Source organism: Ovis canadensis, chromosome 20, assembly GCF_042477335.2.
Source record: "Ovis canadensis isolate MfBH-ARS-UI-01 breed Bighorn chromosome 20, ARS-UI_OviCan_v2, whole genome shotgun sequence".
NCBI classification, from domain to species: Eukaryota; Metazoa; Chordata; class Mammalia; order Artiodactyla; family Bovidae; genus Ovis; species Ovis canadensis.
The window spans coordinates 26136375-26159575 of NC_091264.1; the positions used below are offsets into that span (position 1 = coordinate 26136375).

At 47.2% G+C, this 23201-nt stretch overlaps 1 long non-coding RNA gene across 1 annotated transcript; it reads left to right on the top strand.

Moving 5' to 3' along the window:
- Positions 1 to 13189: 13189 nt before the first annotated feature.
- LOC138425052 (uncharacterized) lies at positions 13190 to 19005 on the top strand. Its single transcript, XR_011251071.1, has 2 exons — positions 13190 to 13735; positions 18667 to 19005. It is a non-coding gene; the product is annotated as an uncharacterized lncRNA (long non-coding RNA).
- Positions 19006 to 23201: the final 4196 nt, after the last annotated feature.

Below are 23201 nucleotides of genomic sequence, written 5' to 3' on the forward strand. Positions count from 1 at the left end.
TGACTATCTGGGTCATTCCAAATAGAATAAGGGAATTCCCTGACAGTCCAGCGGTTAGGACTCTGCTTTTCCAGGGCAGGGAGCACAAGTCTGATCTCTGCTCAAAAAACTAAAATCCTTCATGTTGCATGGCACAGCCAAAAAAAAAGAAAAAAAAATCAAATAGGATATTGGAACATTGGTTCCAATGTTGGAACATTGGTTGCTAGGCAAATCTAAGTTTACCTACCTTTGCATTTTGAGGAAAGAAAAACTAAAGCATAAGTTTCCAAGCAGAAAATGCTGGTATGACAAACAGTTATTTATATGTTTTGAGTTTAAAAAGGAGTTTTATGTATGCTCAGGCTGAGATTGGATTAAATTTAGGCAAATGGATTTTGTTATTAAAACTAGGTAGTACAAAGCTAGATTTGGTTCCTGTCTGCTAAGAGAACAAGTTTACTTAGAATGCTACATTTGATAACAGATTATATGAACTTCCTTACCTTTAAGTAGTCTGTATTTGCTTTTGAGATCTCGTCTCGCTTTGGATAAGAAATAAATATTGTCTTACAGTGACCTATGATCTTATTTGACCAAGTATTCTGAAACTTTTTGACAGCTGTTCAAAATATCAATTTTTAATTATATTTCCAGCTAACTTTGGGATGCTTTAGAGGACCCCTGAGGCATCTCAGAGAGGGATATTTAACTTGTATCATTTGGTATGGTGAATTACATAGGGAAGCATTATCAAATGAGTGATAAGTCTCAGATTATATGCCATGGATAAATTCTACTATAGATATTCTAGAAATTACATAAAGTTTCTGAAATACGGATATGTCATCGTATAATCTATCAGCCATAATTCTGGTTAAATCACAGGTACTTGATTAAGCTTCTTTGTCAACACATTGTGATCTTTAATTTGCCTTTTTAAGTCTTTGTGCGTGTGTGCTTGCTAAGTTGCTTTGGTCGTATCCAACTCTGTGCATACCTATGGACTCTAGCCTGCCAGGCTCCTCTGTCCATGGGATTCTCCAGGCAGGAATTACTGCAGAGGGTTGCCATTCCCTTCTCCAGGGTTTCTTCCCAACCCACAGATGGAACCCATGTCTGTTAGCCTCCTGCATTGGCAGGTGGTTTTCTCTACCACCTGGGAAGCCCTTTTAAGTCTTTAATAGACAGTCTGATGCTTTGCAAAAATACTTCATCTTTAAGAAGTTTCATAGGAAAGACTTTTTGTCAAGTACAGGTCTCTAATAAATTTCAGACGATACCATTGAACTGGGTGAGAAATTTAAATCCCTAATGGAAAACCTAATGGATTCATAAAACATTGACAAAAGGATTGGTTACTGAATAAACTGTTGTAAATGGTTATAATGTTTATGGGCTTTGTCTGGCGTGTCACTGATTTTGATCTACGTTCTCCAGATATAGGAAAGCCCCTCCCCTCAAGTTACCCATGACTTACAACCATTTGGTAAATTATAGCTCTGTGAGTAAAATGAAAATATTTTTCTTTTCTCTCTGGCTGGTCCCTCCGGAAACTGAAGACTCCTGGGTTCTGAGCAGGTTTATCAGGTGAATTGGAGAGATTGTTTCCCAGCATGTGCAGGAATCTTGATTTTTGGGGAGCAAGAATTCCACTAAGACATGCCTTTGGCATGCATTTCCTGGCCTTAAGAGCTTTGGGGCATTGTCTGAGACTCCTGAGGTGTTCCACTGAAACCACTTTGGAGGGGTGTAGCGATCAATTGACCAGGCTTACTTTACAAGCAAATTAGTCTTTATTTGGCGTATATGTGGAGAACACGTCCTGCTTTAACTCTCTTGCTAAAAGCACATGCTTGTGTTACAGTTGGGAACAAGTGACAAATGTATGACATAAAAAATGTTTCCCCATTAGCATAGCTCTGAGCCTGTTCACAATATCTGATCAGTTTTCCCCAATGTGAATATCTAGGCAAATATCAATATAAAGGAGGCCTAGCACCATGGGACGTGATCTAGGCCCTTCTCTGGGCAAGCAGCTAAGTCACCCCAACATCAAGGGACATGTTTTGGTCTGTTGAAGAATTTGCAATTGAAAACGGAGATGACAGGGAATTCCCTGGTAGTCCAGTGGTTAGGACTTAACCCTTTCATTGCCAGGGTCCAGATTTAATCCCTAGTGGGAGAACTAAAGTCCCACAAGCCATATGGCATGGCAAAAAAAAAAAAAAAATATATATATATATATGTATGGAAATGATGGGGAAATCTGCATGTATTTTGAGGTATGGAAAGTCATTCTGGCTGATACATGATCTAACTTGAACTTTACTGACCAAAGCAGCCTGTTTATGGTCTTTCAGACATGCATTGCACATCTGCCTTGCCATAGGGGAGGGGAGTACATTTGAAAGTCAGAAATGGAATAGCTGTGGTTCAAACATCCAAGGTAAAGCTGGGGAGCCATAGTGGGTATGATTTTAGACTCATGCCCATATTGCTGAAAACTTGAATTTCCCGAGTTATGTCATGCTTGGGATGCTACCAACTGTTCTCAAAGCAGTACCTGCTGGAAGATGGGAGGTGCCACCTTATGACCTCAAGATCTACTCTGGTAACATTAGCAGAAAAAGGAGACATGTGTAGTGGCCAACAGCTCCTTTTATGTATGCCTTAATACCACATGGGAGGCTAAAATCACTCCAAAATCACCACGGATGGTTACTGAAGCCATGAAATTAAAAGACGCTTGTCCCTTAAAAGAAAAGCTATAACAAACCTAGACAGTATATTAAAAAGCAGCAACAAAGGTCTGTGTAGTCAAAACTATGGTTTTTCCGGTAGTCACGTAGGGATGTGCCAAGTTGGACCATAGAGAAGGTTGAGCTCTGAAGAATTGATGCTTTCAAATTGGAATGCTGTAGAAGACTCTTGAGGGTCCCCTGGACTGCAAGGACATCAAACCAGTCTATCCTAGAGGAAATCAAGCCTGAATATTCCTTGGAAGGACTGATGTTGAAGCTGAAGCCCCAATACTTTGGGCACCTGATGTAAAGATTCAACTCATGGGAAAATACCCTGATGCTGGGAAAGATCGAAGGCAGGAGGAGAAGGAGGCAACAGAGAATGAGATGGTTAGATAGCATCACCAACTCAAAGGACATGAGTCTGAGCAAGTTCTGGGAAATAGAGAAAGACAGGGAAGCCTGGCATGCTGCAGTCCATGGGGTTGCAAAGAGTCGAATACGACTTAGTGACTAAACAATAAGAGGTTTAAAACCTCCTTAGATAAAAGTATTATACAAGGATCAGGACTTAGAACTCAGGAATATTTCCAACTAGGTATCCATTCCCCAAATCAAGGTAAGACAGCACCCCATTTCAGTAGGAAGTAGCCAGAGCGGTCATCACCCCATTTCTTGAAAGACTTGCAGAAGGATGAAACAGGATTGGAGGTTGAAACTGAGTCTCCCTAAAACCAAGTTCCTCTTCTAAGCTTACGATTAACCTCTCTATCCAAAACATTATACTCATGTGTTCTCCTCAAGATTGAGGAATATCAAAGAAAAAGGGGGAGTTGTAACAGGGCTGGGGCAGGTGCATGACTGCTGGCACGGGGCCGTTAGTGCCAGACCTTTAGCGTGAGACTGTCAGCGAGGTGGTTAGAGGTCCCACTGCAGCAACAGGCAGCCTCACAGCGGTGCTCACAGCAGAGAAAGAGGTGAGGTAACATCTTCATAGAAAGTACCATGTAAGGACTTCCCCGGTGGTCCGGTGGTTAAGAATCTGTCTGCCAATGCAGGCTACACATGTTCAATCCCTCGTCCGGGAAGATTCCACATGCTTCTTGGGGTCACTGTGCCCATGCACCACGACTACTGAGCCCGTGGGCCCTAGGGCTGTGCTCCGCAACAAGAGAGTAGCCCCTACTCACCACAGCTGGAGAAAGCCTGCGCACAGCAGTGAAGACCCAGCACAGCCAAAAATAAATAAATAGTAAAAATATAAAAATAAAGTGTTTTTTTTTTAATACCATTTAAGCACTTTAGGCTCACAAAGTGTTTTCACATACATTAAGGTATTTGCTCCTGATGGAATCCCTGAATAAAAGAGATCATTATCATTTGCATTTCAGACAGGGAAGCACAACTCAGAGAGATGTGTTCAAAGTCCCCCAGCTGGGATTACAATCATTGGAGGCACGACTGGACATGTGTCTCAGGCCCCCACATCCTGCAATGCTTTTGCAGGTGGCCTCATGAGTTACAGCCAGGCTCCCCGTCTTGCTCAGCCTTCTCTGTCAGTCTTGTGCTATGCTCACCTGCTGACCGAGATGGTGAGCCTTGATCTCCAAGGCCAAATAAATTGCAGACAGTCCTTGTGAAGGCCAGAGATGCCTTTCTTGAGACTGCAGTTTTAGCATCGAATACCCAGCCAAGTATTGTAACCATGTGCCAGTGAGTGAAATGCTGGGGCATTCCCAGGCCCAGGAAAGGGCTGGTCAGAGGGGCTGGGCTGGAGTCCAGCTAAGCAGGGAGGCCTGGCAGCTGGCATAGGGCAGGGAGGCACAGACAGGGTCAGGCTTAGGGCGGTAGCTAAGGCCGTGACGTTGATATGAGCCAACATGGTCTGCTGCCCAGGGGTCAGAGCCTTGCTCAGAGGGGCCAGAGTAGGCAGAGGGGAGGAAAACAAGGACCTATCTCCCACCCCCCAACCCTGCCCCACCCCTGCCAAGGGTGGGCAGCTGCAAGCCTGAGGATGCTGGCCCTAGAGTGAGTGAGGGTGGTCACAGCCTGCAGGTGGGAGCAGCAGGATGCCCACCCAGTGGCCAACCACATCTGTTCGGTCCTTTCATTATGACATTTTTTTCCTCTGATTATTAAAGTATCTTGTGTTCACAATAAAAAAGAAATTGAAGGCTACCAAAAAAAAAAAAAACCCACATAAGCACAAAATAAAAAGCACCCATAATGCTCTCTCTCTCTTTTAACTGTATAAAGGACAAAAGGTAAAAAGTAAAGGCCCTCATCTACCTGCTCCTCACTGTCCCCTCCCCCACACACCCAGGGGTCATCACTGATGGCAGGCTGATAATGTTTGTTAAGGCTCCTTCTCTTCTTCTCTTTCTTTTGGAGAGAAGCGGGTAGTGATTTTCCCAAGAAGTGAAACAAAACCTTAGTCACTGTTTTGACCGACAACATAAACATTTGATTCTAATTCGTTTGAAATATGTTGGTGATAAGGACCTCTTTCTGGGAAGTACCCTGGCTCGGTCCACCCTGGACACCTGCACCCCCTGCTCACCTCTGGCGGCCTCTGCCACCTCCCTGTGAGGAAAATCAGGAAAGAAGGCCTCTGGGGGCGGATTTCAAGGCAACTAGGAGTCTTGCTGCCTCCAAACATTTCTCTATTAAGTCACTGATGGTCGAAATTCCACCATTAGGACGTTATGCCTTTAACAGAAAGCTTCATTTTCCCTGAAAATACAACTCCCTCATGAGAACTGCGAATCCGTTAAGAGTATGGAATACAAAATGAGTTTTAAATTTCTTTCCTGAGGACAGAGTTTTGCTTTTGTTTTTAGTTTTAAAGATATTAACATTTCTTCCCCACCCTCCCCTTGATAATAAAAGTCACACTTTTGTTGTGGAAAATGTGCAAAAAGAGAAAAGCATAAATGGGAAAACAAAACAAAATTTGCTCTAGAATATCACACAGAGATAACAAAGCTAACGTTTTTATATAAAAATCTTCTGCTCTTTTAGAACTTTATTTTTGGGCGCACTGCATGGCTTGTGGGGTTTAGTTCCCCAAGCAGGGATCAAACCCACTTCCCTTGCAGTGGAAGCATGGAGTCCTAACCACTGGGCTGCCAGGGTCTTTTTCCTATGTGATTCATACACGTGTAGATAAATGTACCCACACACATTCCCACACACACATACAAATAATTCCAGATGGGCACTTTCTGTTAATATTACACCACGTCGTTAAGTTTTTTGATACCGTAATTTAACATATACAGGCACACTGTCATATAAATATACCCAAATAGGGAACTAGTTCCCCCATTGCTAGACAATAAACTGGGGCTAATTTTTTCTCTACGTGTCCAACACCACAGTGACCATTCTTGCATAGAAATGCTGCCGGCAGTTTTTAATCATGGGATTAGGGAGCACACAGACATGCCGGTGTCTGGGGGCAAAGAGCCGTTGAGAAGAGTGTCGACCACTGAAAACCTGTAGAAGGTGGAGATCGAGGACACCACGACCTTTCACAGGCTGCACGGTGTGTGTCCTGAGGCTGGCCCTCCCCGAGGGGCCCACGAGATATGGGCAGGAAGGTGCTGTTTGCTGGCCGGATTAACAGCCTCAGTGCTGTGCTCTCGCCATAAAAATAGCTCGCATTCTGTGATGGACAGTCTGCGTTACCCTCTCTGAGGGCAAGCCGCGCCCGCGGCCCCCACAGGCCCTACCTGGCACCGCTGGGGTATAGCAGCCCACACCCCAGCCACAGCAGTCCAGGCCAAGTTTCGGCCTGACACAAAGGCAGTCCTTCACAGGGTGGATGTGCAGGACGGCCAGATCACAGGGCCCCGCCACCATTAAAACTGCCCAGTGGGGACAGTCTCTATTGGACAGTGGCTCGCCCAGCCAGCTTGCTCATCAGGATGCTTGGAAACCAGCCCAGCATTAAGTAGTCAGAAGGTGAGGGTTCTGCGGGGAGAAGGGAGTGGGCAGGGACCAGGATACAGAAACGGGGAGGCAGCAGAGGACATGAGGCAGAGAGAGTTCATAATCAGGTTTGGCACACAGGCATCCACGGACTCCAGGATGAGGACTCAGTTGTCCCCGAGGGCTGCTCTCTGTCTGGTGAGACCCCTCCTGGGCTACCACGCAGCCTGACCATCAAGGTGGAAGTAACCAGAGTCGGTCTGTGTCCTCTGCAGGCTGCAGAAGTCTTACCCCACACATATGGGTGGTATTCTACAGCTTACAGGACGCTTCCCTAGGCTTTCTCATGTCACAGCTGTGGGAGGGAGAGTAGCTTATTCCCATTTGATAGATGAGGAAACTGATATTCAGAGAGGATCTGAGTCTGCTGGCAGGTTAGGGAGCTCAGAGCGAGCTTTGCTGACTCCATATCCACGCTGTTCTCACCACACCAAGTGGCCTCCTGTTCCCTCCCCTGGGATGGCCTCACTATGTGGCTGCACTGTGGTCACGAGTCCTGTCTCTGAAGGCGAACTAGCCTGAGTTGATTTCGTGTGTTTCAATTTGTCTATTCAACTCATTCTAATGCATGAGGACTGGGTTTGCATGTTTTCTTGTCCATAGTGCTCAGTACTTGAGAGGATACAGTAGGTGCTCAATAAGTGCTGATGGTTCCAAACACAGTTTTTCAAAATGCAGAGGTCCACATCCCACCTCAGAGTACAAAACAGGACTCTGGGCAGCTCTAAAAATTCCCCTGGAAGTCTGATCACATTCCAGGTTGAAAATCAGGTATAGAGGATGTTTAATCAGCCCCCTTAACTCTCAGAAAAACAACCACGACCCAGGTAATAGGCAAAAATATGTAAGTGAGCAACCAAACTGAATCTCATAAATGTTATGCACAAAAGGTGAAACATATTTATCTTAAAAAAACCTGCTCTAGCCTCACTCTGCACCTCCAGACCCTTACTTTACACGTTCTTCTAACAAGGCTGGTCACTTGGTTTCTCAGCCCACGGTTTATTGGAAGCACGCACAGAAATAGCTGTGGGAAACAAAGCTGTCGCAAACATCAGTAATTCTAATAGTGGTCGTGAGTGATCGAGAAAGGTCAACTTACATACAGCAGGAAGATGTACAATCCATTTTAGAAAGATCTTCTAAAGAGAATCGGTTTTGATGTTTAAAGGGTAGGGTTTCAGTTACCCTGAAAACTGACCACGTGCCAGAAAGGAGCCTAACCCTCCCCTCTCCTGTTGCCAATCCTGCCTGTAGTGATTGTGTCATCACACCGCATTGACAGGGACCAGCTCTCCAAGTTGTACGTAGTGTAGTAGCCAACAGAGTGAACTCTGGAGACAGGCTCATTGGGTTCAAATTCTGACTCTGCAACTTATGAGCTGTGTGGCCTTAGGTAAGTTACCTAATCCCTCCCTTCTTGTTTCCTCATCCGTCAATGAGGATAATTATAGCGCCCACCTCCAGATCAGGTACATAGAGAGCTCTTCTACAAAGGGAGCAATAACAGCAGTGATTGGATCTCTTTTTTAAAATCAAGTCATTTATTATTTACTTATTTATTTGGCCGCGTTGGGTCTCGGCTGCAGCACGCGGGATCTTTGTTTCATCATGCGGATTTTTCGTTGTGGCACGCGGGCTCTCTAGTCGCAGTTCGTGGGCTTAGGTGCCCTGTGGCATGTGGAATCTTAGTTCCCCGACCAGGGATCGAACTTGAGCCCCCTGCTTTGCAAGGCAGATCCTTAAGCACTGGACCTCCAGGGAGTTCCTGCTGGGATTGCATATTATTCAACTCTGTGTCCCCACCTCTCCCTTAGCCCCTTACTCTTCAAAGTGGGATTCGACAGCAACTGGGAGCTGGACAGGAATGTAGACTATCGCACGCAGACCTACTCGGAGTCAGCATCTTAAGATTTCGTGTGCACGTCAGAGTACGAGAAGCCCTGGGTGAATACTGTCAGATGAGTGAAACTAGGCATTAGTATATACCGAAATCCCAGGAGACAGAAAGACAGTAACAGGGAGCAGAGGCGGGGGTGGGGGTGGGGGACTAGCTCCTGAGGAAACGAGGAACTAGACGCAAAGGAGAAAGCGTGGGCAGCCCCTCTCCCAGGTGGATGACCTTGGGTCTCAGTACCCTCATGCGGGACATGCAGGACCGCCCGCCTAACAGGGCTCTGACCAGGATGAGAGACGGATACATAGGTAAAGCGCCTGCGCACAGCGGGTTGTCATTACTGCAGGCTCACGGCTCCTCACCCGAAGCCCTGGGGCCAGACGCCTGTGGGTTTTCGGAGCTTTCCAGATTTCAGAAAGGTCACATGACGCTGGTGCTGATGCTCCAGAACACCCAGCAGGGTCTGGACGGCACCCTCAATTAAACACAGCAAAGCTTTTGCGACAAGATCTATGAACGGTAAGAGACATAATAAAGACTTTAAACAGCCTCACACCAGGGCAGACCAGCTTCGTAGCCAAATCAGTTTATATCAAACCTTTTTTTTTTTTTAAGGTCTGATTTTCAGAGCTTTTGGATTCCAGAATTGTAGACAGGGGAGTGTGAGCCGGAATGACCAAGGAGGGGGCAGCCCTGAGCCAGGCTCAGAGGGGCATGCAGGAGAAGGGCTGAGTGGCCGTTTAATGCGGCGGTGAGCCCACAGGCAGAAGGAGAGGGCAGAAAGCAAGACTTCAGCGGTCTCGGAGACAAGAGGGACTCTGACACATGGATGGTAGGAAGTCACCAAGGTTAGGGCCTGAACAGGAGTGTGACTTAATCAAAGACAGCAACAAGTTGGTCAGGCTTACAAGCAGATAGGAACAGGGCATCTGGCTCCGGGGAACCTGCCAGCACAGAAGGAAGAGTGGGCTCACCGCTGCTCCCCATCCACCACACTCTCCCAACCACCCCAAAACACAGAGGAGAAGTTTTCATGATTCCATCACACTGTCAGGGCAGCCTGTAGGGTCTTATCAATTACATAGGCACAAGTAAAATGATCACCATATGAACAAAAAGTAAAGATAAGAGCTCCAGTGTGTCGCTTGCCACGAACCTATTGTCTCCAGCTCTTACAGTAGCTCTCTAAGATATTAGTTATTGTTCCATTCTACAGAGGAGAACACTGAGGCTCAGGTAGCCCTAGAAAGTCCAGGGTCACATGGTTGGTTCATCTAACACCAGTGCCTGAGTGCCTTCTACTACACCACATGCTCACGGGATGACTGAGGCCAAGGCAAGAAAGGGACCAGCTGGGAGGATGAAATCTGGGAGAGAGGGCAGTTCCTACAGCCTCAGAGATCTTTGATGTAGACTTAGGCTCTGCCTTCCCCCTTTCTGAATCCTTATTTATGCCTTCGATGTATCTCTTGTAAACCCCAGAGAGTCAGGCTCTATCCTCTATCCACTCTGACAACCTTTATCTTTTAACAGGAACATTTCATCCATTTGTATTTAATGTAATTATAAATGTGTGTTCAAATGTGTGTGCTCAGTCATTCAGTCCTATCCGACTCTTTTCCACCCTGTGAACTGTAGCCTGCCAGTCCATAGGACAGTCCCCTGTCCATGGGATTCTCCAGGCAAGAATACTGGAGAGGGTTGCCATTTCCTCCTCTAGGGGGTCTTCCCAACCCAGGGATCAAACGCACATGTCCTGTGTCTCCAGCATTGGCAGGTGGATTCTTTACCACTGTGCCACCTTGCAAGGCCCAGTTGTGAATATATTTAGGATTAAATCTATTTTCTATTGGTTCCATCAGTCCTATATTCTTTTTTCCCTCTTTATATATATTGCCATTGAATGCTTCCTTCTATTATTTTGGAAGTTATTCCACTTTCTCAGTTTGGCCCTCCTTTCAATATCTCAAGGGTTATGTGATATATGCATATTTTGTACCATTAGTCCAATAGCTTGAGATGATCTTATAAAAACAAGACAGGACTTGGACAGGCCTGGGTTAGAACCCTGGCTTTAGAACTTTTTAACTGTGCTCCTTTCCAGCTGCTTTTCCGTAAATCTCAGTTTGTGAAATACGGGTTGATGAAACTCATCATTCAGCTTATTGTGTCACCTCAGAGAGCTAAGGGGTGCCAAGTGCCCTTCCCAGGTCTTGGCACAGAGAAAGGGCTCAATGTTCCACTCTCCACTCTGGACTTTGCCTCTCGGCATCCCGGAAGGACTGGCCCCGGATGGAGGCTGTTCAAGAGCCTGGTTGCACAGCTGGGCTTGACCGTAGAAAGCCTTCCCGGAAGGAATCTCTCTGGAATAAGATGTTCCCAGGGTGCAGCCAGTCTGCAGCCTCATCAGTGGACAGCACAACCTCAGTCTGGGAAGTGGGAGGCTGTTGGGAAATTCTGCTGAAACAGGGCGGGGAATGGGTTGCACTGATCAGTGTCCCAGGGGAGCCCACGGAATGGAGGGGGGCTCCCCAACACTGTGTGTGTCTCTAATCTGGCCAGGGAAGTGAGAGGCTGACCCTCAAGCACCAGCTTCCCCTCCTGGGAGGCAGGTGTGTCCTCTCGGAAAGCAGAGCCATGACTCACCAGACTGCCACGGCTTGTTATAAATATCCCCCGAGACACCTAACTCCCTCAGCCCTATCCTATATTAGCACAAGTGTCGCTCCATAATTCCATAATTAATTAGGTTTCCTAGGCACCTCGAGACTGGGAGAGGGTGTCTCAATCTGTGGACACAAATATTAAGAACTACAATGGCAGGTCCCCTGCCCACACGGTGAATAAAAAAATAAGTCCTCTTTTTCTATCGTATCTATTTCCTTAATGACCAGTTAGCACTGGGTGAATTTTGAGAAGTGAGGGCGGGCGGCCAAATGTCGCCTGCACAAATAATTATTTTTTGTTGTTGCTTTTTGGCAGTACTGCATGGCTTGTGGAATATTAGTTCCGCAACCGGGCGTTGAACCCAGGCCCTAGGCAGTGAGAGCACAGAGCCCTAAACAGTGGGCCACGAGGGAATTCCCTGAAATAATTCTAAAATGTTCTAGGTGGATCCAGTAACCCAAACCAACCTCCCTCTCATTTACTTAACCCCTTTGGGGAAACTGAGGCCCAGAGAGGAAAATGAGCACCCAGATCTGGAAACAAGAGGAGGAGGAGCTGGGTGGGAACTCAGGGCTCCTCTCTGGATTCAACCCGCACAAGAACCCAGAACACGGAGGGGCGAGAGTGTGGGTCCCTCTCTCTCTCTCTGCTTCCTTGAATTACACGTGGAGATGGACACATAGTCTTGATGACATGATTAGAAATCGGATTTTAGTGGCTTCCCTGGTGGTCCAGTGGTTAAAAATCTGCCTTGCAATGCAAAGGACACTGGTTCGATCCCTGGTCTGGGAAGATCACACATGCTGTCGAGCAACGAAGCTCGTGGGCCACAACTGCTAAGCCTGAGCTCTAGAAACCACCACAGTGAGAAGCCCTAAGACCACAGCAAAAAGCAGTCCCTGCTCTCTGCAACTAGAGAAAGCCCGAGTGCAGCAACAAAGACCACCACAGCCAAAAAATAAATAAAGCAAATAAATCTTTTTAAAAATTAGATTCTACCTTTAGACACTCTAGGTAAAATCCAATATAATAACAAAGACACTGTTTACGAAATACCTACTATGTGCTAGACACTGGTCTTTGTACATTATCATTTTACTTATTTAAACCTGAGTTGTCCAGCATTGAAGTCACTAGCCATACATGGCTATTGAGCATTTGAAAAGTGGCTAGTGCAATTAAGGAGCTAAATGTTTAATTTAACTCAGTTTTAATTCAGTTATCAGAAAACTTTCAAGTATGTTTGGAGCAACTTTGGTATATGAATGAACTGATTCAACCATATGTTTTGTGGAAGTCTTACTACACAGCTAGCAAAAAAAATTGTCTCTAAATTGAAATGTGCCATAAGATCCACACTGATTTCAAAGACTTACTATTTTTAAAATATCAACTATCTCATTCATAATGTCTTTTATATTGATTAATGCTGCTATGACAATATTTTGGATATGCTGGCTTAAAATACATTATTAAAATTAACTTTACCTGTCTTTTTAATTTTTTCATTTGAATTTTTATTGACTGATTGAGTTTTGGTCTTGACGTGAGGATTGTGGAATCTTAGTTCTCCAACCAGTGACTGAATCCAGATCCCCTGGAAGCGAGGAGTCCTAACCACTGAACCACCAGAGAATTCCCTTACCTGTTTTTTTTTTTTAATGTACCTTGAAGAAAGTGTAAAATTACATTTGACTGAGAAAACTAGTACAATCTGAATAAAGTTGATGTGCCATTGTTAATTTCTTAGTTTTGGCAAATGTACCATGGTTATGCAAGATGCTGACCTTAGGCGAAGCTGGGTGAAGAGTTTACTGGAACTCCCTGTATAATTTTTGCAACTTTCCTATAAATCTAAAATGCTTCCAAAATGAAAGTGTAAAATACCCTCGCCCATTACATGTGTGTTGACGTTATATTTCTACTGGATAAATATACAATAGAATTATATTTCTATCACAGAGCTTAAAACATTTCTCAGGGCTTCTCCGGTGACTCAGTGGTAAAGAATCCGCCTGCAAATGTGGAAGACATGGATTCAACCTCTGATCTGGGAAGATCCCACATGCTGTGGAGCAACTGAGCCCCGTGCACCACAGCTACTGAGCCTGCGCTCTGGAGCCTGAGCTCCGCAGCGAGAGGAGCGACCACAGTGAGAAGCCCACTCACAGCAACTAGAGAAAAGCCTGAGCTGCAAAGAAAACCCAGCACAGCCAAAAATAAATAAATAAATGAAATTTAAGACAAACAAACAGTTCTCTAAGAGATATCATCTCGCAGCTGACAAAAACAGTGCTCAGAGGGGTTAGTCAGCAGCGTCTGGGACTGTGTCTGTGGGGTTTGCAGCCCTTGAACTTTCTGCTGTACTCCTTGGCCTCCACTCCTACAGCTGGCACCCACTAGGGCTTTCTGAGGATTCCTCTGAGGGTGCTCGTGCGGGCACGTGGACCCGCGGGTAAGCCACTCTCCACGGTGGGCAGGGGCTGGTGGGTGAGAGGCGGCGGAGAGAGGGAGAGCAGAAGCAGGAGAATTTGGGGGTTACTGGGGCGAAGGGGCTGTCCAGGTGAGAGCCAAGGTCCGGGGCCCTAGGACAAAGGGGACGAGTGACAACTGAGGTGACAGGCCTTCTGTTTCATTGACTGGCTGTTTTCTTTGACCTCTGCCTCGTTTTGGAAAGGACATCAGGAGTATCTATCTACCTCTGTCTCAAGGAAAGAACCGGCAAGGTTGCTCAAGACTTGGCTGAGCCGACCCCAAAGGGGCAAATAATGGCACGCAGGGGCAGAGCCGGGTCTGGGTGTGTCCTGGACAAGGCGATAGGGATGCTGTTTCCATCTTGTCTCCTTGCACCTCCCTCCTTTCTCATATGGTCCTGATGTAGAAGACCCTGCCTCCGGACCTGCAACCCCAGGGCTCAGCCACCCAGAGCTTAGGCAGTCCCCATTCCTATCCATTTCTGCTTTGCAATGGGGTCTGAAGCTGCCCTGGCAAGCTCCCCGGGGAACCCAGCCCCAGGCCGCCCAAGGGCAAGAGCACCCGGCCTGGATTAGCGCCCCCGCCTCTCAGTCTGGGAGGTCACAGGGGCCCCCTGGCTCTACCACCAGGGAGGGAGCTTCTCCGCCGGGCGGGGGCGGGGCGGGGCGCGGGCCACCCCAGCCCGCGGTGTACTGTACTGTCCGCGGCCAGCCGCCCACCACCTTCCCACGTCCAGATGCGCTCCGGAGGGCCCTGTCCTGACGTGCCCCTTCCCCTCTGCTGCCCTGACGCGCACTCTGCCGCGCGGCGGCCAGATGTGCGGGCTTTGGTGCTGGCGGCTCCTAATGAGGTCCAGATGTTTGGCCTGGACTGGGCCGGCGGCTGCGGCGGCTACCAAAGGCGAGGGAGGCCCTGGGAGGGAGGAGCCTGGCTGCAGCTGGACGCGCGGTGCTGGGGGAGGAATGCGCCGGGAAGAATCCCCGCTGGAATGCGAGCTCGGGCGGCTCTGCCTAAATAAGGACCTGGCCTCGCCGCAGCCGCCAGCCAAGCGGGACGCTCAGCTCCTGCAGGTGGGGCAGCGCCCTGCACGGGCCTTCAGCCGTCACTCCCTCTTCTAAACAATTTTTTTTTTCTTTTGTAACTCATTATAAAAACTATACACAGCAAAGAAAGGCAGTTTAGAAAACCCAAATCAATGAACAAATGAAGATTGAAATCACCGAAAATCTCGCCACCCCAACCACCCTTGCCTTTCTGGGATGTGTCCTGCTAGACTTTTTCCAAATACAGATAGACCATTGGTTGGTTTGTGAGTTTGAATTGTCCTGCAGAAACTCTCAGAACCCGCATTTTTCAGCCAGCTCTTCCCATTCACGTCTCCTGTAACCAGTGTTCCCCAAACGGGTCCCACAGAGCACCAAAGCCATTTTGCTTTTCATAGGTGTGTCTTTCCCTGACTGTCTGGGACGCACTGGCTCACGCCAGCTTAAATGGGCTTCTTTCCTGGAGGACTTCTCAGAGTCTTTAATTTACTAGTGTGTATTCTGAATCATCAGGAGGAGACTGGCGGTTCCTAGACATATTTCACTGTGACGTCCCTTGAGGGATCCTCCTGGGGCTCGGGTCTGTGGAGCTCGGGTCTCTGTCTGTTCTCTGACATTCTTCGTCATGGCTGCACGGAAGCCAGCTTTGCGTGGACTCCCTCATTTATCCCAGCATCCATCACGGGGTGGACATTGTGGTTGCTGTCAACTTAACTGCTATTACAAATAACTCTGTGATGACCATCTTCATTCTTTCCCACTTGGTTGTACAGAAACATTCCAAAAAGCAGGACTGTTTTCCGTGGGAAAGACCATTTCTAACTCTCAGGTTCTGGGGCATTGGTGGCTCTTGCCCCAGCCTCTCATCCAGCCCTTATATGGTGGGGAAGGGTTTTACCCCACTCCCACAACAGCGAGCATCTGAGAGGATGAGGGTGGGATCTGCAAATCTTTATTTATATTTATTTAAAATATTTATTTATTTGGCTGCCCTGGATCTTATTTGTGGCATGCAGGATCTAGTTCCCTCCCCAGGGATTAAACCCAGGCTTCCTACATTGAGAGCACAGAGTCTTAGCCACCGGACCACCAGGGAATTCCCTGCAAATCTTTAGCTTAATCAGTTCTTGAGCACTTGTAGGCATTGAGCCTTGCGGGCTATAATGAAAAATAACTTTTCTTGGGCTATTATCATCTGTTAACAAGCAACTATTTTCCTAAGAACTATTGCAACCAGAGAGTAAAACCACATTGAGGGGTGCAGAGAACCTGTTAGTGGGTCACCCCTGAGGCCATACAGCCTCATAGCACCCCTGGGTGCCTCACAGGTAGAATGACAACCCCTAACATGCTGCTACTTCAGGTGCTGAGTGCGGGTTGCCTATGAGATCGGGAACACAGCACGCACATTGTGAGCATAGTTCAGACCTGTGTAAGCCTTGCCATTGATGCCTTCCTCCATACTATTCCCTTTGATCCTCACAACATCCTGTAAAGTAGGGAGCAATAGGCCACTGGTCCAAGGTCGCACAGCTAAGTGGTGGGGAAAATGGGACTTCCCTGGTGGCCCAGTGGTTACAACTCTGAGCTTCCACTGTAGGGGGCACAGATTCAGTCCCCGGCCAGGGAACTAAGATCCCCCATGCCATGTGGCACAGCAAAAAAAAAAAAAAAAGGTGGGGGGGGTGGATATTGGAAAGGAACCAAAACGCCAGCAACACCACTCCACACCTCTGAGAAACACATCACCTTAGTGGCTGCACGTTGCTGTCAGCAAAGAAAGCCTTCCTTCCTTTCGATTGGTCTTTATCAACATGGGACCTAGGAGGGTAGGGTAGGAGAAAGCCCAAAAGGTTTAGAGCCTGAAGCCTGTATTGCGAGGTCACTCCTGGGGTTTGTGTGTGTGTGTGTGTGTGTGTGTGTGTGTGTGTGTGTTTCCTTTAGTGGTGGAGAGGGGTGGAATGGGAACCCAGCAGAGAGATACAGTCTAGCTCCCACAGGCTTACAGACAGGGAGAAGTTCTTATTCCTGTTTGCATCCTCAGCCCTGGACAGAAAGTAAATGTTCCATGTAGGCTCCTAAACTCAAGACATAACCCCCAACCCCAGAGAGAAACTCTCCTGGGCTCAGACCCACACAGTATACACAGGGGCCGGGAGCGACCCGTGTGTATTTTCTTCTTGGCTCCCCTCACACTCATCCCTAACTCCAACCCTAAATTCTCCTCCTTCCCCCTCCTTCTCCACACCTCAGCCTCTCTGTGCATGTTTGCCGCCTGTCACCACCTCATCTGATCGTCACTGAGAGTCTGTCATCAGAGACAGTCTGTTAGACAGCCAGGTCCAAGCAGAGGAGCTCTAACTAAGCACCACTTTGACCCTCAAGGGCACCCTCTAACTAAGCTCTAAGCCTTATTTGTGTAGACTTCTTTTGAAAATCTAAGCAAAGATAGAGATCTCAGAAAAATGCCCAAGACAAATGCTTCTTCAGCGTCGGAAGCTCATGTGTGGACCTGCCAACAGCCCTAACCAAGAAACTCTGCTCCTGACGGACCTGGCTTGGTGCACACTTCCAGAGGGCTGGGCGGGGGAGGGGGTGGGAGGGGGGGCTGCTTTCTGTAACCTTCTATCAGCCCTGGATCCGGGTGCTTGCCTCCCACAGAGCCGATGGCTCATCGGGAACTAACAGGTTCACTATTCTTTTTTTCGGTTCAAAAACCCCAAACCTCTGAAAGCGTTTTATCTTAAGTCATTTGACTGCAAAGCCTAACCCGAGGTGAATTTCTTTGGCTGCAAAACCAACCTCAACTGAGGGGGAGTGGGGGGGGGGGTGCTATTTACAGCCTTTATTTACACTACTTAGTGTGTGAATATTCAAAGACTTTTCTCAGAAATGTTTGTATGTTTACCCAGTGCTGCCTTAGACCCTGCTGGGGGCATTTTATAATATATACAGTGTAAGTGATCTCATCAAGCCACCTTTCTAAACTATGAAAAATCTTGCATTTCCAAAACCTATTAGGCCCCAGTGGTCTTAGGCAAAGGATTGTGGATCTGTATTCATTAAATTTTCCTTAAAAAGTTCATGGACTTATGAGTGAAAGGAGCCAGACATGGGCCATATGTACTATATGATCCCATTTGTATGAAGTTCAGGAACAGACTAGGACTTCCCTGGTGGTGCAGTAGATAGGAATCCGCCTGCCAATATGGGAGACATGCGTTTCCATCCCTGGTCTGGGAAGATTCCACGTGCCGAGCAGCAACCAAGCCCTAGAGCCACAACTACGGAGGCTGCATGCTGCAACTACTAAAGCCCGTGTGCCTGGAGCCCGTGCTCTGAAACCAAGGGTATCCCCTGCTCGCTGCAACTCAGAAAAGCCCAAGCACAGCACCGAAGCCCCAGTGCAGCCCCAAATAATGCATAAATAAAGAACGGGCTAAACTGACAGCTGTAGAAATCAGAATAGAAATTACCTCTGGGAAGGGGAATTGACTAGGAGGAAGCATGAGAGAACTCTCTAGGGTATTGGAAATGTTCTGAATCTTGTTCTGGGTGGAGGCTACACAGGTACATACATATGCAGAAATTCACCAAGCTCTACATTAAAGATGAGCGCTTTTTGCTGTAAGTCTGTTACACCTCAAAATAAAAGTAAAACTTAAATCTATGGGAATATATTATCTCAAATTAAGCAATAAGAAGCTGCTTGCCTTGGCACCCCATCTCGCCCTGTGATGTCTTTGAACTTTCCAACAAAGCTTAAATTAAAATCATCTTAATATATGTTTGGCTTGTCTTAATCCCAAGAAATGAGTTTAACAAAAAAGTCAAATCGAGTGAACTTTTTTTTTTTTTTTTTTTTTAGCTCTTGATTTGCCCTCAAAAAGAATCCATCCTCCTAAAGGGTTTCTTTGCTTTGAAAGTGCCACAGGAAAACACTCAAGACCTGGCCCCCTTCCGCTAGAACCTTCCACTCACATCACCCCAAGAAGGATGTCTCCCGGCCCTGCCGCCTCTGGGACGAACACACCAGCCAGGCGGTGAGCACGAATGCAGGCATCCTACCCAGCGTACTGCCAGTCAGAACTTGCACCCAGCCAGCCATATCCTGTAATTGCCTCTGATTAGCTGGAATTTGGAATCTGTATCTAAGAACAGAAGGGCATCGGGGACTCCTTGATTAAACAAGTGAGATAACCGTGTATTGCTAAGAGGAACAGAGATCTTTCCCCTCACTCTCACATTGCTCAACATCTGACTGCTCACGGCCTTGTCCTTTGACACTCACTCCCACGACATCCCCACCTCCGCCTTCCCTCCCACTTCCTATCTGGGCCCCGGAGCTCAGCCCACGGGAGCCTCTTCTCTTTGCTACTCCACTCGTGACCCAGTTCAGCCCACACGCCAGCCTTCCCATCTGTAGCCAGAGGGCACTGGGCTCAGGGCCACGGGCGGTCCTCAGCTGCTTCAGATCCTTTTGGGAACCAGTCAGGATATAAACAAACATCAACCTACTTGGGCTTTTCCCTCATCTTTCTAGAGCAGAGTCCATGCTGAAGGAAGTATTCTCTGCTGCGTGGGCCTGAGTGGTAGCCACTAGCTGCGTGTGACTATTGAATGCCTCTTGTGCTTGACTTAGGAAGTTTGACTTGGGAACTGAGTTTTTAAACATTTTTTTGAAATTGAAATACAACATGTGACAGGTAGCCACCATACTGATCAGTGCAGCTCTAAAGAGGAGGGAGGGTTTGGGGGCTACCATTCCTTTGGCCTCACCTAGTAGCCTGGAATCTCGGGATGTGTTCTGCTCTTCGAAAATACCCAGGCCTTGTCTCCCTGGCTCTCAGGTCTGTCTTCTCCCAAAATAACTGGGAGCATTTGTGGAACCCCTACAATGCACTGGGTGTTTTGCAAATGTAAACCAGATATAATGAGTCACCTCAAGTCCTAGAACAGTGTTCAAAAGAAGCTCAGAGGGGCTTCCTCGGTGGTTCAAGGGTTAAGACTCTGCACTCCCAACGTAGGGGCCCCGGGTTCCGTCCCTGGTCGGGGAACTAAGATCCTGTATGCTATACAGTATGGCCCCTCAAATTTTTTAAATTAAATTAAAAAAATAAAATTTGTTTTAAAAGAAGCTCAGAATTCCAAGACAGCTTGAAAATTAACACAATAGGTCTTTTCTGAAAACCTCCCGAGGAAGCACATGTGCCATGGGGAAAGTATATCTGTGAAACAGGGGGACTTCTTATCTCCCTAAGTGCCACTCCTTAGCCCATCTCCTCTGCCTCTCTCTTCCCACAGCCCCAAACCAGGAATGGTTCTGTGGGTCTCTTCTTCCTCCCTCCCCCTTCATTCTTACTTAGTGATAAATGGCTTAGTCATGTCTTTGCGACCCCATGGACTGTAGTCTGCCAGGTTCCTCTGTCCACGGGGTTCTTCAGGCAAGAATACTGGAGTGGGTAGCCATTGCCTCATCGGGGGGATCTTTCCGAACCAGGGATCAAACCCAGGTCTCCTTCATTGCAGTCAGATTCTTTACCATCTGAGTCACCAGGGAAGCCCCATTTTTACTTTTTTAAAGAAATTTGACCCACTCTGGGCTTTGCCCTTTCTCACTTCCTCTGAAATAGCATGCCAACAGGCCAGCCTTCTTCCTTGGAAGGACAAGACAAAAGTGGCAGACTCTTCACATGGACCTTTTTTCTTTTTATCCCTGCCCCACAAGGTTACATTGTCCCCAGATTACAGATGAGGAAACTGAGGTACAGAACAGTTTAGAGCACATTCCTCTGACTCCGAATGGAGGAATTGCAATACAAGCCCAGAGCTATGATAGTCTGGACAATGAGGGGGTGTCTTTCTGCTCGAGACTTGCCCATCAGGAGGGCTGCACTCTGTCCCCACTCTAACCATAAACCCACCACTAGTGGCTGGCTTGCAAACCCATCTGCATTAACTTGATATGCCAGATATAGAGTCTCTGGGTTAACTCACCCCCAGGAAAGTGTTCATTTTAACCAGGAGGCAAGGGTTTGACTCCAAGGAGTGACTCAGTGAGGATCTCAAGTCCCAGTTTCTCAGCTGGACTTCAGAGCTCACTAGGGCATGCTGACCTCCTCTCCTGTCTCATCCCAGTTCTGACCAGACCAACCTCCACTCCAGCTCATCCCAGCTCTGCTGTCTCTCCAGCTCATGGGCCAGGCTTTCCCCACCACTGAACAGCCTGCTACTCCACTTTATTTTTAAATCGTGGTAAAATAAGGACTTCCCTGGTGATCCAGTTGTTAAGACTTTGAGCTTCCACTGCACAGAGTGTGGGTTTGGTCCCTGGTTGGGGAACTAAGATTCCACATGTCTCACTGCATGGCCAAAAAGGAGAAAGAAAACAAATAACAAGAAGAAAGGTGAAAAAATAAACGTAACATAAAATTTACTATTTTAACCACTTCCAGATATACAGTTCTGTAGCATTCAGTACTGGAGAAGGCAATGGCACCCCACTCCAGTACTCTTGCCTGGAAAATCCCATGGACGGAGGAGCCTGGTGGGCTGCAGTCCATGGGGTCGCTAAGAGTTGGACACGACTGAGCGACTTCACTTTCACTTTTCACTCTCATGCATTGGAGAAGGAAATGGCAACCCACTCCAGTGTTCTTGCCTGGAGAATCCCCGGGAAAGGGGAGCCTGGTGGGCTGCCGTCTATGGGGTCGCACAGAGTCGGACAGGACTGAAAGCGACTTAGCAGCAGCAGCAGCAGCAGCAGCATTCAGTCCATTCATATTGTTGTGCAACCGTCAATCTCCAGGACTCTCTCATATTCTCAACTTGAATGGTACCCATTAGACAATAACTCCTTATTCCTCTCTCCTCAGCCCCTACCAACCAACCATTTTACTTTCTATCTCTATGAATTTGACTGCTCTACAGACCCCGTATAAGTAGAACCATGCAAGGTCTTCCTCTTGTGTCTGGCTTACGTCACTTAGCATGTCTTTAAGGTTCATCCATGTTGCAGCATCAGAACTTCTTTTTATGACTTAGTAATATTCCACTATAGGTTTAGGTCATCTTTTCCTTATCCATTCATCTGTCAGGAGACACTTGGGCTCCTCCCACCTTTTGGCTACTGATTCACCCTTTTGGTGGGTAATTTTTGGCTATGAACTTGGACGTACATACATCTGTTAGACTCCCTGCTTTCAAGTCGTTCAGGTATATGCCCAAAAGTGGGATTGTTAGATTTTATGATAATTCGACATTTGATTTTTGAGTAGTCGCCATTCTATTTTATGCTGCTCCACTTTTACTCTCATGCCACGCTCCTCTAACAGCTCCTCCATTCGCCAGCATATTAGCCACCCCACTTAGAAATGTAGGGCTACCCTCATCACTTCCAACCCAAAGAGTGTAGGTCAGTCTGGAGGAACTCAGTGGTGGTATGTCATGAGGCTGGTTTTGACCTGGCCCATTTCAATGTTCATATTAGAAAGTCTGATAAAGGTGTGTACGTGCTAAGTCGCTTCAGTTGTGTCCAACTCTTTGTGACCTTATGGACTGTAGCCCACCAGGCTCCTCTGTCCATGGGATTCTCCAGGCAAGAATACTGGAGTGAGTTGCCATGCCCTCCTCCAGGGGATCTTCCCGAGCCAGGGATTGAACCCACATCTCTTATGTCTCCTGCATTGGCAGGTGGGTTCTTTATCACTAGTGCCTCCTGTCAGATAATTAGATACAGAGATGTTACAAAGGTGAGAAGTCTGACATACACAGAATGAAGATTTTAAAATACTGTAATGGGCAGGGTGATGGAGCTATAACTGAAAACCCCAGCTGGGCGTCGAACACACAATCTGCCAACTAAAACTGTTCACCTGGCCTCAGGGCTTAGTGAAGCTCAGGTTCTTTATGTCTCAGTGCAGAAGGAATTCAGTGAAAGTCAAAGTGATACATAAGAAGTAGATTTATTTAGAGAGCTACACATTCCATAGGCAGAACACAGTCTGTCTCAAAAGCCGAGGGTGGCTCTTGGAGATGCACACTCTACAGAGAGAATGTGAGCCATCTCAGAAGGTGAGAAGCCCTTAAATATGGGGTGGTTCATTTTCATGGGCTGGGTAATATCATAGGATAATGAGTAGAAGGGTTATTCCAACTATTTGGGGGAAGGGGCAGGTATTTCTAGGAACTGGACCACTGCTCAGTTTTTGGTCTTTTACGGCCCATGTGGGAAGTGTCCTGGCACCTGGGGGTGTGTGATTTAGCTAATGTATTACGATGCGTGTATGATGCTCAAGGTCTACTGAAAGTCGAATCTTCTGCCATCTTGAACCCAGTCTGTTCTAGCCAGTTTTTGCCCTATCTTCAATGACTGTTTGCAGTCTTTTAAAGGTTGTGCCCTGC